The 19,293-nt window shown below is 43.8% G+C and overlaps 1 protein-coding gene and 1 pseudogene across 6 annotated transcripts in view; one reads left to right on the top strand and one right to left on the bottom strand.

The window, feature by feature from the left end:
* Positions 1-14,758, bottom strand: part of LOC110561257 (cyclin-dependent kinase 4-like) — a 29,928-nt pseudogene extending 15,170 nt beyond the window's left edge.
* The window catches only part of Dgkh (diacylglycerol kinase eta), a 168,816-nt gene that overhangs the window by 41,277 nt on the left and 108,246 nt on the right, over positions 1-19,293 (top strand). The gene's annotated exons all lie outside the window — the stretch shown is intronic.

Raw genomic sequence — 19,293 nt, 5'->3', positions numbered from 1 at the left:
TTTTTCTTTTGAGACAAGGTCTCATGTAGCCCAGGCTTGCCTTGAACGCACTATAATATATAGGCAAATGTGGGCTTAGCTCCTAATGCTCCTGCCTCTAGCTCCTGGATGCTGGGGTTAAAGATGTGTTCCACCATGCCCCATTCTAGAACCAGCATCTTTAATGAGTCAGAATCTGAGATATCATCCTGTGCTTGCTTCTTGAGGTTGGAGTAGCTAGAGCTTTCAAGCTTAAATAATGGCTCTTTAAAAATTGCTTAATTCTTAAATTATTTAGGTGTACTTAAAGTACAGGTCTGAAGGTTCTTTCTGCTCTGTCATTTCCCATAATACTTAAGGCCTTTCTAATGATATTTATTATATACTATTCTAAACCTATGATGTCTATATTTGTATCCCGCTGCCTAGACGTTAAGTTTTCTATAAGAGCAGTAAGAACAGATTCTTTCAGGCGTCTCTGTATCAGTCTTGATGCCTAAAGCATTTCCTGAGTTCTAAACAGATATTTAAAAAGTGTTAGTGAATGATGTGGGCAGACCTCTCTTACCATTTCTTTGTTTGCAGTGTGCAAATATAGATATAAGAACAGGCCTGGAAATCATACTAAGATTCTTTTTTTAAAATAATAATAATTATTATTATTTTATGTGTATGTGTGTTTTGCCTGCATGTATGTTTATGTACTGTGTGAGTTCGGTGCTAGTGGAGGTCAGAAGAAGACACCAGATCCCGTGGAACTATAGTTACAGATAGTTGGAAGTTGCCATGTGGGTGCTGGGAAATTACTTAGTGCCAGCTTCTGTTCTCCCCATGGACCAGACACACATCCACATGTGCTGGAATGCACATGTGTTTGCATATAAACATGTACACACATATATGCAATGCATAGAATCACCCCAGTTTAACTCCTAGTGAAGTTTATCCCTAGAGAAGCTTCCACCCCCCCACCCCAAGACAAGGTTTCTCTGTGTAACTTCAGCTGTCCTGGAATCACTCTGTAGACCAGGCTAGCCTGGAACTCCCACATAACTGCCTGCCTGTGTCTCCGGAGTGCTGGGATATTAAAGGCATGCACCAGCATTGCCTGGCTCAAGATGCTCTCTAAAATGATGAAATACTCTTATTAATTATAGATTAAACACTGCAGAAGAAAATACAGTGAATTAGACAACACAGATTGTGAAAATATCCAATAAAATCCCAGCTTGGTGATGCATGTTTGTAATCTCATCTATTTAGGAGGCCGAAATGGAAGGATGACTATTTCAAGGTCAGCCTGTTCTGAGACCTGTTCCCAAAGTAAAAAGTGAAGAAAAAGAGTGGAACTGGAGCTAACTGGTTTATCTCTTGGTTATTGACCATGAGGCTTTGGATTCAATACTCAGTAGTAGGGAGGGGGAAGGTTGATGCTATCCTTTTTTTTCCTAATAATTCTCACATACACAATTTTATAGCTGGAGTCTATTTTAAAGTTGGAGTCCTCATAGAATAAGAAAACAGTGAAAAAAGAGGAAAGAAAGGAGCAATAAGCTGGACATGTGGCTGTACAACAGTGATCTGAACATTTGGGGAGTAGAGGCACGGGGATCAAGAATTGAAGATCATTATTGGTTATACAGCAAACTCAAGGCCAGACTGGGATACACAGAAAGATCTTATTGTCAAATAAAAGAAAGAATGGTGGGATGGAGACATGGCTCAGAGGTTAAGAGCACTGGCTGTTCTTTGAAAGGTTCTGAGTTCAATTCCCAGCAACCTCATGGTGGCTCACAGCCATCTAAGATGAGATCTGGTACCCTTTTCTGGTGTGCAGGCACACATGCAGAATACTGCATACACAATGATTAAATAAATCTTAAGAAAGGATGGCCACTGTTTTTCTATATTTGATAATTATAAATGTGTGGGGAATGTCAAGTCAAGCCTTTTGGAGGCCCTTAGGGAATGGCCAGTGGAGTGTCAAGAAACTCTTATGACTCCTTGAGAGGTCCTGATCCACTGCACACAGTGTTGACCCACTAGGGACTCCCGGCACACTAGTAAAGTCTCAAAATGGATCCAAGACCAGGATGGTAACTGCTTCCCCCTTCTTTATGGAAATCTTCTAAGGTGACCTTGACCACCCCCCCATTTCCTTATAATGGCACCATCCTGATTGATTGTTTCTGGTGCTTGAGTCTAGCATGGGATGGTCTGATTGGCCTTTCAGTCATTTAAAGGTTGGTACACTGGACGATAAAGTTAGATCTACACCTTTGAGTCTAGTCTCTGGAGTCTGATTCGCAGGATTCTGCATGAGTTCCATTGCCGTTCATCCCCTTCCCCTTGTTCCTGATCTCCACATAAATACATATCTTCAGGGAGGAAACAGCGTGAAGACCCATCAGTCTCCACTTGCTGAAAACCAGTAATGATACATTCCTAAGTGTAGCCAGGCAAATAAATCACACATAGAACAAAGACAAGAACAGGCAGATTTCTCAGTGGAAAGCAAGCCAGACAGATGTTAAAGTGAACATTTGCCGGTGGATGCTATCGAATTAGAAGTACATGCCTGCAAGAGTAAAGGTAAAGGGCCTACAAGATAGGTCGGGGGCTAGGGCACCTGTTGGCAGCCTGGTACCCTGAGTTCAGTTTTTGGGACCTACATAGTAGAAGCAGAGACTTCTGAAAGTTATCCTTACACCTCCACAGGAGTGCTGTGCGGCCTACCTCCCTCCCCAAACACACACATGCCATAAATATGTATAATTAAACTTCTAAAGCGCGGATGAAAACTCTTAAACCTGAGACCACTCAACACCCACTATTATTTCCTGATAATAAGGGAGGTTCTCTAGGCAAAGGAACAGTTACTGTGCCAGGTGAGATCTGGAAACACAGGCAGGATTGCAGAACAGTAGAGAGAGTGAGGTCGGGGTTAACTACAGAACACCTTTTCTGATCATTTTCAAAATTAAAGGCTAACCGGCCTTTAAAGTGAGACTGACAATGCGCTATGGGACTTATAAAGCAGTGGAAATAAATCTGAGATAACAATAGAACAAAGGAGTGGGTGGGGTGTGGTGGAGGAAGTGGATGTTTACCATTGTGTCCACGTAAATAAAGTACTTTTTGAGTGTACATTGTGGTAAACTGAAAAGACGGATGAGGTAAACCATAGAAGAATCACTTTAAAAAAATCGAAACCTCTTAAAAAAACGAAGCGAGTAAGCTAGCCAGAGGTAGGACCGATAAGCCAGCAACAGAGAGCATGTTTGTCCTAGTTTCGTTTCTGTTGCTGTGATAAAATATCCTAGCAAAAGCAATTTTAGGAGATAAAAGGTTTATACAGTTTGAGGTCACCGCCCGTCATTTCTGGAGCTTGAAGTAATGAGTTCCGTCCACAGTCAAGAGCAGCGTGAGTGGATATGTGTGTGCTTACTGCTCAGCTCCTTGCTCTGTTCCTTTGTAGTCCAGGGCCCCACCCACGAAATGATGTCATGCCAGGGTGTCTTTGCACCTCCACCAACCCAGCTAAGGAAAATCCCTGTAGGCTATCTATGGCATCACTGAGGCTTTCCTCCTAGGTGGTTCTAGATTACATCAAATTGACGACTAAAACTAGCCATCACAGGGCCAGTGAGATGGCTTCCACGCATAGAGGTGCCTGCCGCTGAGTCTGATGACCTGAATTCATTTCCCAGGATGGACATGGTAGATTGAACCAACTCCTGCAAGTTGTTCTCTGACCTCTACATATGCATCATGGCACATGCGAGCCCTACTTCACATATGTACACACTCAAAATACATGAATGTAAAAAAAGAAACCCTCTAGTTGTCAAAATATTGAATCCTAAAAGATAGTTTAAAAGATTAAAAGAAGAAAGAACAAATGAGACCAATAGCCTAATGGTATAGCAATAGTGACCATAAATGATGAAAGCATTCTTCTTTGAATGACCTGTTAGGCTGGGTAGATAAGTACCATCCAATTATTGCTGTCTTAGGAGAAATCCATGTTAAATCTATCAATGCATCTATGCTGAATGTAAAACAATAAGAAGTTACAGTATGCAAATGTAATCAAAGACAAGTGGAAGGGGCTGGAGAGACGACTCAGTTCTTAAGAGTTCTGTAGCTCTTACGAAGCACCTGCACCCCCATCAGGCAGCTCACAACCAGCCATAACTCCAATTCTAGGTGATCCAACTTGTTCTTCCCGTCTCCAAGGGCATTAAGCATGCATGCAGTGCACACATTATCCACGAAGGCGAACACTATCCATATAAAGTAAAAATACATAGTATTTATAGAAGGACTCTCTTGTGTTTGTATGGAAGCAACACCTGTCAGTAAAAAGCTAGTGGTCCATAGCTGAGGCAGGAAACAGGAGGTGGGACATCTGCCAGGCAGAAAGAATTCTGGGAGAGAGCTAGGCACACGAGATTCAGCCAGCAAGATGTGAAGAGGATGGTCGCATGGTACCTGATCCCAAGTAGGCAGCCACATGGCAGAATGTAAATTGATGTAAATAAGTTATTTAAGTTATGAGCCAGTCACAGAAGAGCCTAGTTATATGGCGTAGGTATTTCTATAGTATTTAATAAGTTTCATACTTTTTAATCCAGGAGTTTATGGAGAAGGGAGGAAAAACCTATTACAATTATTCAGAAAAAGGTTATTATCAGGGATAGTGGGAAATTCATCAGGAAGACTTAGTGGTTCTGACTGTATCTATATGCAGTTAAAACAGATAAAACAGGCTTAAAGGTTATAAACGAAAACAAACTGGAAACTGGCAAATTTGCACTTATATTTGTAAATTTCCACACTCCCTTCCCAATAGACAATAGCAAGGACATGAAGAGTCAAACACCATCTTTCATAAACTTGGACTAGTTGATATTTGCAGAGCACTCAACCCAGTGGCAGGATACTCTTTTTAAGTGTTTTACCCAGCAGAGAATATGTTCTGGTAATAAACCAATCTCGCTGTATTTAGTGTCCTCATTTTTTTATGATGTGGTGACAATTGCCGCAAACTTAATGGCTTAACACAAAATACGTATGTTATCTTTCAGATATAGAAGTCTAAAGTCCATACTGGGTCTCAGACTAAAATCACATTTCAGAAAAGCAGGGCTCCTTCTGGAAGCTGTAGGCAAAAACTATCTTCTGGCCTTGTTCTTTTGTCACTCATGCTTTTGGTCACTGTTCTCGCTTTAACTGTGTTCAGCAGCAGTGGTAGTTTTTCACATACCACCATCTATCTGGTCCTTTCTGTTCATAGAGACCTGTGCGATTATACTGGGCCCACTGGTAATCCAGGATAGACTGTCCCTCTGAAGGATAGTAGATGAGCAAACTTTACATCCACCAGGAACTTTATTGCCCTGTGTCATGTAAAGAATCAGGTGGTTCCAGGGGTTAGGACTCTGAGAAGAGGTCATCTCTCTTGTACATTCAGTGGTTGGTCAGGTATATTCTCTGACTTTACAGGACTTGACATAGGAGTGGGGGAGGAGTCAGAAATAAAATTTTCCAAATGTTTGGAAATTAAAGAGAGGAATCCAGGGGCCAAAGAAGAAATCACGTTTTAAATTTCAGATTATTTGGAAGAGTAGAGTAAGCACCCAGGGAAGCTGATAGGAAAAGGAGACTCGGGAAGGACACACTGCTTCTTGGAGCTGCAAGCAGACCTGGTACTCAGAAGGGAAAACTTTAGACTCCGAGATGTTAAGGACTTGGGGCAAAAGATTATTTTTTTTCCTGGTGCAACCTGGGAAAATAATAATGTAATCTTTGTAACGAGTAAAGCTGGCCCACCATTGCTATGTTACAAAAATCAGAAAGAGTTGATATTCACATGGAGAGTTGAGCTGCTGTGCCTGATGCCAGCAACAGAGGTTCTGGAGCATACTTACAAACATATTTTGGCATAAGTCTGTGTGGGTGTGAGTAAAAGAGAGAATATGTGTTATGTATGTGTCGGTGTGGGTCTGTAAACATAGAGATGCTGGTACACACATAACCCGTGGAGGCCAGATATCCATGTGGGATATCTTTCTTGCTGTCTGCCTTCTCTTTTGAAACAGGGTCTCTCTCTGAACCTACCACCCTCTGATTATTTAGATTGATTGGCCACTGAGGTTCAGGGAGCTACCTAGGCCATCTCCGGTGCTGGGCTTTGAAGCCCTAGCCACCATTCCTGGCTTTTTCATGGATGTTAGGGATCTAAGAACACGGTTTCATGTTTGTGGGCCAAGCAGTTTGCAGACTGAGCCGTTTCTCCAGCTCCTTTGTCTTAATCTAATGCAAATTCATTTGCTCTTCCTGTCACTCAAAAAGTCTTAAGGTTGGCTGCAGCGCGTGTGGCCGCAACAGACCTCTGCCACCGGGCAGCAGCTTAAATAGGCCACTGTCACTGTGATACAAATCGAGCTTAGCAGTAAATTTTCCAGTGGTGTGCTCGCTCGTGATTGTGTATGCACAGGGGAGAGTGGACCATGTCATATCTCTTCACTGGGTGTGGAGGCTGCTCTGGCTGTAGTTTTTAACATTACAAAAATCAGCAGATCATTTAAAACACCACTCTATAGGACTAATGAGTAACAGACTGCCCTGCCCTTAGACGACATCCTGATTATCTAGGATCTGCTGGTCCTAGATTCCCCGAAGGCTGAGAGTGTAAGAATCTAGAAGGAATAGTTGTGCTCAGTGTTACAGTTGGCTTACCAGGACAGTAGCTTTCATTAAATGTTGTATGACACAAATTAATCAGATTAGGTTCTAGTCTCTGACAGACTGATTATAATAGCCAACTGACTGAATGTCAAAGGTAATGTGTACATTTGCCAGAAATCACTGTAGTCAGAAGATTGTGTTGTTGAGAGAGAAGGTCCATGGATTTACTCTTTCTTTCTTTCTTTCTTTCTTTCTTTCTTTCTTTCTTTCTTTCTTTCTTTCTTTCTTTTTATAGCATAATATAATCATATCATTTCTCCCCTTCTTTTTCCTCCTTCCAAAACCTTTACTCTCATTCAAAGTCATGGCCTCTTTTTCTTTAATTGTAATTACACACAGGAACACACATACACACACTCGGCCTATTTACTGCCTTTGGTTTTAAATTTATTATTTTTATTGACATTAAGTACATTTATGTCATTGTACCTCCAAAACCACTATGTATTTCCCAGGTGTGGTATGTGTGTGATTTCTAAATCTATACATAAAACCTGCTTAGTCTGTACAATGTTAGTTGTATGTGTGTTTTCAGGGCTGACCGTATGCTATTGGATAGCCAGTTGTGCGCTTTCCTGGGAAGACTTTCTTCAGCTCTCTGTGTTCTTTAGTTGCCTGCATATCTGTGTGAAGGGTTGAGGCCTCCTGAAATGTCCCTTTCCACGTTAACATGTCTAACACCGTCCTAACTGAAATATCTACAACACAACCCCTGCACCTAAGGCCCAGGGATTGTTTCGGAAGAAGAGGGTAGGATGATTCTAAGAGCCAGAGGGATGGAAGTCTGCTATGAGATTAGGTCTCCTAGAAACGTCAGACAAGCTTCACCCGTGACGTGTTACCAACATGACTGCTTGAACGTGACCTGAACCCTTGCAACCTGAGTAATTTCTCAGAGCATTTGCAGGGAGCGACTGTGAGGAATGTGCTCATGTCCTTCTGTGGGACGGAGTAGGGTGGCTCGGTGCTTACTATAAAACAGTGGATATCCAAGGCTCCTTGTTCAGTGATACAGGCTTCTGCTTGCAGAAGCATCTGCCTGAGCCTCCCTACACCACAGTGAGGGATGGGAGAAACTAGTGCAACTTACCCCATTTTGCTTGATGTGTTGAGAGTAATAAAGATCTCTTTCCTTTACCTGGAGTCTGTCTTCTGGCAGCACACACGAAACAGTCAGCAGATCAAGCTGGCGAGGTCCCGATGATAAAGCCTCGGGTGGAATTAAGCTTAGAATGTCTGCTTATTGTTTCTATTCAGCACCCTGCTGGGGGTCCTGGTTAGTGCAGAGAACAAGAAAGGAGAGACCTACAGTTTGAAAAGAAAGAAAACAGCCTTTATTCAGAGACAACCTAATTATGTAGTCAACAAAAAGGAAACTCTGAAGTAGTTAACAGAGTAGTAAATGAGCTGGGCACACCAGTGTGGAATACCTAATGGTACTTTCTCTGAAACTATATGAGAAACGTGTGTGCTGGACATTATGAAATGTAAGTAAAAGGAAAGATATCTTGGGTCCAAAGTTGGGAGGTTCCAGATGGTTGAGACCATGACACTGAAAGTGATCTATAGCATCGGCATGATCCCCTCCAGAATCCCAATGGCATCTTTTGCAAAAATACAAAAACATCTTCTAAAAGAAAAAAAAAAAGTCATATAAATTCTCAAGGAGTCCCAGGTAGACAACCATCTTGAAAAGGAGAACCGTGTTGGGTATCTCACACTTTCTGATACTAAGACGTTAGAACAATGCTGTAGCTACAAAAACAGTGTGGTACTGCTGGGAAAGGACAGAAGGCCCAAAAGCGTGTGTGTGTGTGTGTGTGTGTGTGTGTGTGGTCAGGAAATGTCCTGCACGGATGCTCTGTAGTCCGTGTTCTACTGCCATGAAGAGGTACCATGACCACAGCAACTCTCATAAAGGAATGCGTTTAATTGGGGCTGGCTTACAGTTCAGATGTTTAGTCTATTATCATCATAGGTGGGAAGCATGACAGCACACAGGTAGACGTGGTGCTGGAGAAGGAGCTGAGAGTTCTCCATCTGGATCTGCCGGCAGCAGGAAGAGAGAGAAAGATACTGGGCCTGGCTTGAGCGTTTGAAATCCCAAAGCCCACCTCCAATGACACACTTCCTCCAACAGGGCCACGCCTACTCTAACAAGGCCCACGTCCTAGTCCTTTCAAATAATACCACTCCCTATGAACCTGTGGGGGCCATTTTCTTCAAGCCACCACAAATGCCTAGAGCATTCAGAAGGCAAATAGCAGTCTGTAACAAACTCAAAACTAGATGTCTACAGGGAAAGGTAATACGTGGGTCCCCCGTTTATGCAATATATAAACGTCAATTCACATTTGTAAAAGGACCAACCTTAAAGTAAGAGTTAAAGCTTATATAGGAAGAGAACAGGAGGAAAGCTTCATGAAATTGAATTTGATGATAATTTTGTGGATAAATGATAAAAGCATGGACAATAAAAGTAGGAAATGTTAGACTATATAAAAATGAAAATGTCAATTACAAGTATTATATTCTTATATGAAGTACTGGATTAGACAAATTCACAGAGACCAAGCACTCTAGCAGTTGCCAGGGCCTGGGTGGAGCTGGGAGAGTAGGGGAATCAGTGTTTAAAGAGTATAGAGTTCCCATTTGAAGTGGTGACAGAGGCTGGGGAAATGCACAGTGGTATTGAGGGTACAATGATATAAATGCACTTCAATGTCATTAAGAATAGAAAATTTAAAACCAAAAAATGAAAACAACCACTACCACCACCACCAAAAACCCTACCAGATAAAGAACGCACTTACCAGAGTGAATGACAACAACGGAATAGGAGAAAATATTTTGAAGTCATATATCTGGTGGGTGACTAATGACCAGACTACATCATATTCAACAACAAAAATACAGATAATACAAGTGAATATTGCCCCTGGGGAGACGGCTCAATGGGTAAAGATGACGACCTGTAAATCTTGTTGCTGGAGTGAGACAGGTGGATCTTGTGGCTTGCCAGCCATCCCGTCTAACCATCCGGTTCTAGGGTTGGTGAGAGATACTGCCTGACAAAATATGGGAGTGACAGAAGAAGATATCCGGTATCTACCTCTGACCTTTGCACTTGAGCACACACACAAATGTGTATCCACGAGTACACAATATGTACAGAAGAGTAGACATTACAAATGATATGTCAGTCGTCAGTACACACATGAAAAGTTGCTCAGTCCCAGAGACCACAGGGTACTGAGCATCGTTGCTCATACCTTTAAGTGCAGCACTGGGGAGGCAGAGGCAGGCAGACCTCTAGGAGTTTGAGGCTTACATTGGTCTGTCTATACAGCAACTTCCAGGACAGCCAGGACTACATAGCGAGACTCTGTCTCAAACGAAACCAACCAGCCAAAACCAGGTTATACTCTTATATGCGTTTGGATGTACTTATATACTTCAGAATAATGAAAAAAGAAAAAGGAGAAAGGAGTGTTGAAACGGATGAAAATAAGAGAAAAAGGATGTGGGAAAACTGGGCTCCAGTGCACTGACGGTGGAATTGTAAGTCTCAGCAACCATGGCCGTTCCTCAAAAATTAAAAACAGACTTGCCCTATCACACAGCTGTTACACTGTGGTGTCAATATTCGGAACAGTTGAATTCAGGGTCTCAAAGTGACATTTGTATACTAGAGTCATGGTGTTTTTATTCACAATGGCCAAAAGGTGGAAAATGCCCAAGAATCAATGAAAGGAAAGATAATTCGTTGTCGTAAGAGGGAAGGAAACTCCAACTCACGCAGAGGAGGGCATTATGCTAGGTGAAAAAGATAAACACTTAAGTGTGTAGCCTGTAGTGCTCAAGTTTGTAGGGTCAGAAAGTGGAACGGTTAGGGGAGGAGAAAAAGGAACTGTCCAGTGGCTGTCAAGTTTCTGATTAGCAGATTAGCCGAGTGAAAGAAAAATCTCGGAGAATTGTACAACAGCTTACCACGATTCAACTCTTCACTTAGAACTGGTTAATGAGAAAATTTTATGTTACTACTAGGTATTTTACTACAGTAAAGAAGGAACTTACAGAAAGTATGTGAAAGCTCGGTCAGAGCCAAGTTTGTTCTCAGCACCCTGGTTGAGCCACACACAAGCCACCGTAACTCCAGATCCAGGAGATTTGATACCCTCTTCTAGCCTCCATGGACGACATCTGCATGCATGTGGTACACACACACACACACACACACACACACCACATCTGCAGGCTTATGGTATACATTCACAGACACAAACACACATATACATCTCACCCCTACACCCCCACCACACACACACACACACACACACACACACACACACACACCCAAAGAAAATATAAATCTTTAGCCTAGTGCCCAGCAGCAGCTGGTAAACTCTGCATTGCACGCGCTTGTGGATTTGAAGTGGCTTTGAAAGGCACACTTTGGCTCCAGATTGTCAGGTTTTTTCCTTCTATGTATTTTCAGGTTGGGTCTTGGAGTGGAATGCTCCATGGGTCTGTAAAAAAACATAAGAAAGTTTGAAAACCTTGGTCCTATTACCTGTGCAACCTTGCTTCACACAGGTTTGCGTGTATGTGTGTGTATAATACATTTGTGTATGTATGTGTGTGTGTGAATGTATTTTTCTTAAGACTTAAACGTGCATATGTGCATAATGAGAAGATCACTCTCAGTCAGCGGTAGTAAGAGCCAAATGTACAGCACCCTACATCTTTATAAATTCTTCTGAAAAGATTTAAAATTTCACACCGTCAAATTTCTGTCAGGAGAGAGGCTTGGAGTTTGGTTATTTCACACAGTCTCAGGTAAACACAGACATGGACAGATCCCTGGGTCCATATTTTGCAGGATACGATTAGAATGTAGCTAACATTCATTTAAATAAAACCTATGCCGTGTTCTCAGAAAACAAATCGGAAGTACGGTGTCATTGGTTTCCCTGGCTAGAAAAAGCCTGGAAATTTGTCAGGAGAGGTGGTGAAGAAGGGAGGGCTGGAGACCATCGGGACTGGAAGGGACCTGGGGAGTCTGAGCGAACTTCCTCAAGGACTTCACAGTTTGTTCTTGTTCTCAGTGTGCACAGCAGTGCTCCAGACACGGCAGGAATGCTCACTCAGCTCTGGATCCTTGTCAGAGAAAGAAATTCAGCCAGGGCAGTGGTGTTCTTAGCAACACTCATCAACTTTTAACTTGAGTTAGACACTAATAACTAGTAATTTTTTTTATTAACTCTAGATATTCTGTTTCTTTCTCTTGAAGAAAAGCCAATTTGTGTGTGTGTGTGAATTAAAAATATTACTATTGCTATGTGTCAGTGTGTATCTATTATATTTTTACATTTATACATCTATAAAGTATGTAAATCGATCTGTATATAGCCACTAGCCTATAATTTTCATAACTGACACAGCTTAATTAAGGTTTTGACTTGACATTTCAGTAATTGACCAGCCATTTATTCATTTATCGCTGTTCCACTATATAATCTTTCTGTGTGAGAACAAATCTCTGCCTAAAGCTAGGAGAAAAGAAGAACATCTGTAAATGTCATGTTTATTTTGAAATTACGTTTTGCTGTTTTCATAATAGAATTTTCTGTTTTTGTGAATAATTATGTTTTTATTTGTGTAAACTCAGTTGTTTGAGGTCACAAGTAATCTCTTTCTAGGATGTCAGATTTACTTCAGACGCTGTTGTGGTTTGAACATGGAATGTTCTTCACAGTTTCCAGTGTTTGGTCTCTGGGTCTTCAGCTAATGTCAATGGAAGGGACAGTGGTGGAGCCTGAGGAGGTGAGGCCACTCTACAGGAAATAAATCTCTATGGTGGGCCTTGAGGGCACATAGCCTGGCTCCACTTCCTGTCTCCTTTCTGCTTCCTGACTGTGGGGGCTGTGTGGCCACTTGTGTCAAGCTTCCACTTGTGAGCTATCCCTCCTAGGGTGGATGTGTTCCTGAACCTGTGAGCTACAGTAACCATTCATCAGTTACCTTGCTTCTTTCCAGGTGTCTGATCACAGCGGTAGAAAAGAAACCCATAAGCTTATTTGTGTGGTAAACTCCTCAGTCTCTCCAGTGTTGCTCGTTCTTTCCCTTCAGTTGTAGAGCTGTAATGAACTACGCATTCTGCTAGCCTTTGTGCGGTTTGCAGAGCTGAATAAACACGCTGTCTTCCTGGGAGAGAATGTTCCTGTTTTGAATGGGGGCCGTTTTAAGGTGGAGGCCCATCGGAGGTGGAGTCAAAGGAATTACTCCAGGAAAGTGTGCAAAAACTATTGCAGCGTGATGGCTTGAGCCTCTAGGAGGAGGGAGCCACACACGTGTGGGTTTCCATGTTTGAAGATGGCTGTTTCCTCTATACCCGACTGTTCTCTCAAGTGGGTTTAGACTTGAAGGAAATTGTCTCTGTGGAGCCCATCATGACCAATGCCAGCAAAAAAGGAGAAGAAAAGCAAGAAGTGGATAGCATGCTGTCAGGCAAAACAAACAAACGAAACCCTCCGCAGAGCCCTGGAGACACCCCTCTGGTGCTGTCTAGCTCCCAGCCCCGAGGAAGCCTTTGCAGTCTGGCTCTGTGATGCTCCCTGGAATGCCTCCCCCACCCTCCCCTCTGCAAACGTTCAGGATCTTCAGTGTTCCTTGGGGATCTGTGAATTCACAGTGTGGGTTTATTTTAATCTACTGTGTGGGCTTCTCCCCATTCAGTCTCCAGTTCTGGGGAATCGTCCTGAGTTATTCCTCCCTTCTGTTTGTTCTGCTCATTCTGTTTGGGATCATCATTATTTGGATGTTGGCCTCCTGCATCTGCCATCTGATTTTCCTAGTCTCGCCCCCGCCCCACCCCCGCCCTCTGGCATTTTTTTTTTTGCTCCCTGAGAGATTTCTTGACTTTATTTTGCAATCTTTCTATTGTATTTTCACTTCCCTTTGGATAAATATACAAGCATTTGTGTGTGTGCACACAGGGTTTCCTGTGATGGTTATCGTACTTCAGCATCTCTGCGGGCTTGGTTGTAACGCTCCCTAAGGATGCAAAAAAGTCTGCAGAAGCTCATACGATGTGCGTGTTTATGTTCAACACACGCCTGCCCTTCTGGGAGCTTTTGACCATCTCTCCGTTACTTATATCTGTGAGAGCAGAGGCTGAATTGTATTGTTTAGGGAACAATGAGGAGAAAAAAGTGTACATTGTTAAGTTCAATTAATAATGTTTTTTTCCCAGAATATTTTCAGTTTGTGGTCACTTGACTCCATGGATGTGGAACACCCCCCCCCCCACACACACACAGACATAGGCAGTCAGGTAAGTACACACACACACACACACACACACACACCAGAACAAGAGCCCTCTGAAGCTGTCTGGGGACTCTGCGGGTGAGGTTTGTCATCTGTCAGCTGTTTGTTACACTGACTGTATGTTACCTGACTGGGCTTTTTGTTGGCAACCCCTGACATCCCTGGCCCCTGGCTTTGTCAGGTCCCCAAAGGGCCTCCCCATGACAAACTGTAGTCCTGGCTGCTGTCAACTTCAAGGTCTGTTGCACAGCAAGCCCAGAGAGCTGGCACGGCTCGCGTCTCCACCGCACTGCTTCTCTGCCTCCACTTTTTATTGTAGTCGTTCTCCGCTTGACCCTCTCCAGAATAAGGCCCTGGTCTTGTTCTGCTGTGGGAGAGGACATCTGGGGCAAAGCAAAAGCTGAGAAACTAGAGTGAGGATGGCAGGTGCTGGTGGTGGAGGAGGAAGACAGAGGCTCCGAAACAGGTTTTCTTTCACCAGATTCCTTTCTTTTCATCCTTGCTCGGGCGCTCAGAGGTACCTGGCACTGTCAGTTCTTGAGCCATTTGGAGACTGTCTGTTCAAGTGGGATGGCTTTCAGCTAGTCCCACTGAAGCCGTATGGCTGTACTAAGCCAGTTCTCGTTCGTCCATCTGCTTCGTCACTTGAAAATGTGGCAGCTTTTGTCTTCTTTTTCCTGTTGTTGATCCTCATACTTTCGTGCCTTTTTAGACACCTCTCTACTGGACCTTTGAAGAAATGGGAGTGACTAGAGCTAAGAAGCCTGGGCAAAACTGGCAGTTTTAAATAAGGAATCTGAAAAACTAGAAACTTAGTATGAGTTAATATCATAAGTTAAACACGAATAGAGATCTGTTTGCTAACGTGTAATTACAGTTGAGCTATATTTTAAGAGACAATCCTTTGGATAGCATTGCTTCCTCAAAAGAAGTTCCCCAAGTGTGTCCCTTCCAGGCTTCCTTTCCTATATGTTTTAGCATGGTGCTGTTTTCTTCTTGAGCTACATGTAGCATTTCATCAGTATAAACAATTTATAATTCCTTTCGGAAGTACGCTTTTGTAGAAGCAACGGAAGCATGAAGCCACTGTGGGCTGGGATGGCTGCATCTCTTCCTGGGTCAACCTATGTATTTAAGATTGTGCTCCTCACCTTTTTAATCCCCCGTCACCCCCACCCCCCACCCCCCTAGTTCATAGAATGATAGCTTTGTAAGTAACCTAAAGGTATTTGTGTCCCTGGCTCTTTCCCTGGCCATTCATCCTGTCTGTGTTTCTTTATTCCCTTTGTCAAGGCTTGTTAGTTATCCCTTTGTAATGGCTCTAGTCTGCTCATCCATTTCTAGCCTCACCACACTTTCATTCAGACTCTTCTTTGTGTCGGGTATGTTGTATCACCCTGGATTCTAGGGCAGCCTAAACGACTGGTCAGTGCACGTGTTGATGACCCGAGACAGCAGAGAGGAGTGAGTGGGGTTCAGTGTCACTAATGTGTAAGTGCTGGGGCTGAGGGCAGCTTCCCTGTTTGTGAGACAACCCTAGTTGGCAACGGTAAAGCTCGATGGTTTGTTTATTAAGCAGTATTTATTGGGGGCCAACCATGTGCCAACCAACTGTTTTGCAACTGAATGGAGAAATGACCCAAGCATGAAAATCCTTGCCTTCATGGGTAGGGACCCTAACTAGACGAACATGGCGCATGGACTGTCGACTTCAGAGCCCAACAACGGCAGGAAAAAGGCGGAAGACGAAAAGTAGCAGCCAAAGAAGAGAGGAGAACGGAAGAATGAAGAGCGCTGGGGGTGGGGGAGGATGGAGGAGGAAAAGAGCATTCTTGAGGCAAATTAAAAAAATGTGGAAGTGGAAAGACTGAATCTATTCTAGACATTGGTAGAAGAGTGTGTAGGAGGAAGTAGACGCACTGGATGCTGGGGTGAAAAAAGACCATGACAGAATGTTGAAATGGGTTTCGTTCTGCCTAGGTTTGGGCTGAGGTCCCAAAATGCTGCAGACAAGAACAATGTGTGGTAGCAACACCTCCACTGCCTAGCAGAGGCTTGCAGCCCCTAATGTGATGCCACTCTCCAACCCCACCCCGCGTCTGGGATGGAACCCGAGGCTGGGCTAGGGCCCAGCTCTGCATCTTGAAGATGAGATAAAGGTTGAAGAGACCAAGATGAGGCTTGAGGGATAGTTAGAAAGGGTTGAGTCTGGCTCACTTTGAGGTGCATGGAAGGAAGGCTAACAGGAAGGTTCCTTGGCTTTCTTGACTTGATCTGCATTCTCTGGAGGCATCAGAGACATTGGATCTACCCTATAGACGCTTGCTGCAGCAACACCTGCCTTCCTGCAGGGGGACGCAGCTGTGCTTTGGGAATAACTGATTTCCATGGGCCTGGAGAGGGCCTGGGGCTGAGTCTTTCATGCCAAGGCCAGTGAAACATTCACAGGCTGATGGAGCCGAGCCCATCAGAGGTGGAGGTTGGAGTCTATGAAGCATTCTCAGTGACAGTTGGGAGAACCTTCTGGAAACCTGGGAGTCACAGCAGGTGACTGTCAAAACAACAAAAGGACCTATTTGAAGAGTGCGATCGTTTGACTACCGAGGTGAAGGGAGCAGCTGGCAGTGCCAAGAGAAGAGGCCTTCTGTGCTCGCAGTACATGGCAGGCCGGGAGAATCAAGTCCCGAGTTTTAAGCTTAAATCTTCTTCTCCCTCTTGAAAGGTAAAATGTTCCTGATTGATTAGAGGTATTCTGTTTTTTGTTTTTTGTTTTTTTTAAATTACTTACTTTTATTTCATGTGTACGTATGTGTGAGTATACCTGTATACCTGTATACCTGTATGTGTGAGTATGCCTGTATCTGTGCGTTCCGTGCGTGTGCCAGGTCATCAGATCTTCAGGAACAGAAGTTACAGGTGGTTGTAAGCCACTGGTATGAGTGCTAGGAACTGAGGCCATGCCTCCCGGAAGAGTAAAAAACTCTCCTAGCCTCCACGCCATCTCTCCAGCCCCTGACCTTTCTCCACGCCCAATACCTATTTTCCATGTTGTTGAAGTGATGGATGCCATTTCTTCTTTCTACCCACATTGCTTTTATTTTTAAAAAAATATCAGAAGGGTCTCACTGTGCAGCCATAGCCAGTGTGGAACTCACAGAAGTAGAAAGGGCAAAGCAGACTGGTAAGGTGGTGTGTACCTTGTACCCGTCCTTACTGGTAATAATCCCGTTGGCTCCCAGCTAGTGTCATGACCACCAGCAAGGGAAATCAGGAAATGCAGTTTGCAGCCGGGAAGCCAAGTTCAGGGGCAGGAAAGAACGAGCTCTGGTGGACTGGTAGCACACCCTCCCTCACAGAGCTTTCTCTCTGCTCTCTGCATGAGGACTTCATTATTAAGCGGAGTTGTATCCCATGTTGAAAGCCAGTCATCACCCATCATCCTTTGCTGCATTTGGTTACTTGTCATCCGGCCACCGTGGGAGGAGAATGATGACAGTTGTCAAGCAGCGTTGGTGAACTCTTTACAAAGAGCTTAATACAAAACATATACGTGAACTCCTGAGCAACCTGTCAGGCTATGTCATATTAGTGTCTGTATAGTTTTAAGCCTCTTTTTAGTATTGATTTTCATTTTCATGGATGGGTATTTTGCCTACATGCCTGTCTGTGTGCCACATGCATATAGTTACAGTGGAGGCCAAAAGGAGGTGTCAGATCCCCTAGAACTAGAGTTACAGATGCTTGTGAGCTACTGTGTGGGTGCTGGCAATCGAACCAGGGTCCTCTGGAGGAGCAGTCTTTCCTCCTAACCATTGAGCCATCTCTCTAGTTCCTAATTTATAACTTTTATTTGGTCTGTTTTCTGTGGTTAGAACAGCCAAGACTGGGTGACTTATAATGAAGAGAAGTTTATTGCTTTACAGTTCTGTAGGGTAGCAATTTCAAGATCGGAATGTAGGGCCAGAGTCTAGCAAGTATCTTTCTTCTGTTGAAGGGTGATGGGAGAGGTATAGAGAAGAAGGGAGAGTAAAGGATTTGGCAGAATGATGCCATCCATCCATCCATCCATCCATCCATCCATCCATCCATCCATCCATCCATCCGTAGGGTGCAGCCTTCACAACCCACGTACTTCCACTGAGACCCAAACCTCAATAGTGCTTGTGTGGGACCCCAAGCTTCCAGCTTGTGAACTTGGGGTGAACACCTGAGGATTGACTTAAAAACAAAATGAAACGAAACAAAAACAGGTGTTCTGCCGGAAGCGGCTGACAGATCATCTCCTCCGAGCCTGTTTGGACTTTGATTTTGCTGTCCTGAGGTGGCTGTGTGCTCTCTCACCTGTTCACTGGGTGCCCCTGTGTGGTAAAGCCTTAAGCTTGTGAGAGTCTTCAGCCTGGCATTTCCAGATATTTCTGACCACACCTCTAAACTAGTAAGGGTTATAAACAGCTAAGTGGATCGCTTCCATTTTTACTTAGGCAGGATGAATCTAGATGTTAAAAATCTCGCTCATCATCCTAAGTGTAACCTCCAATCTCTCATTATACCAGTGAGGGCAGGCATCTTGTGTACCGTTCGAGGTCCAGGGTTGAGCAGTTCCTCCCGTGTAGTTAGTACTTGGCATGTGCGTGTCTGTGGAGAATACAACACATTCACAAGTAACAACAGAACCCGGTTTTTCCCCTCTGTGCTTAGGCATCCAGTTGAAATAATCCTTATTTATTTCATCTCCCAAGGAAAATGTACAGAGAGGATTTCCTGACTTTGCACAGGAGAGAGGGAGGGTGGGGGAAGAGCAGGAGGTGGATATGAATGGGAATGTAAGCCTCTAGGGTAAACATCTCCATAGTGTGCCAGTGACCTGTAAGAGTCTGGTATCTGTTGTGAATGAGGACACGGAGGTTGGAATTGCAGATGGGTGAGTTCCGTTTGGGTGACGTTTGGAAGGGTAGGCATGGAAACGAAACTTTTAAGTGAGGCAATGAGGAAAGAGGAGCCCTGGGGAAGAGTACTCTGGCCTGTGGAAAGGCGGTTAAAGAGAGATCCCAAGATACAAAGATGCCATGTTTTGTGTGGCCTCCATCGGTAGAGCCAGGAGTGGGGTTGCAAGCATCACGTATCTGGGAGGCAAAAAGCCTGGGTCTTGTAAAATAAGTCAAGAGGTTGATTAGAGCAGAGCGTATCTGGCAAGGTAGTGTATGTATTTTTTGTGCTTATGTTCACGTG

This window comes from Meriones unguiculatus, chromosome 9 (assembly GCF_030254825.1).
Source record: "Meriones unguiculatus strain TT.TT164.6M chromosome 9, Bangor_MerUng_6.1, whole genome shotgun sequence".
In the NCBI taxonomy this organism is placed as follows: domain Eukaryota; kingdom Metazoa; phylum Chordata; class Mammalia; order Rodentia; family Muridae; genus Meriones; species Meriones unguiculatus.
Note: the sequence above shows the minus strand (reverse complement) of the source record. Positions and strands in the feature narration are given on the sequence as shown.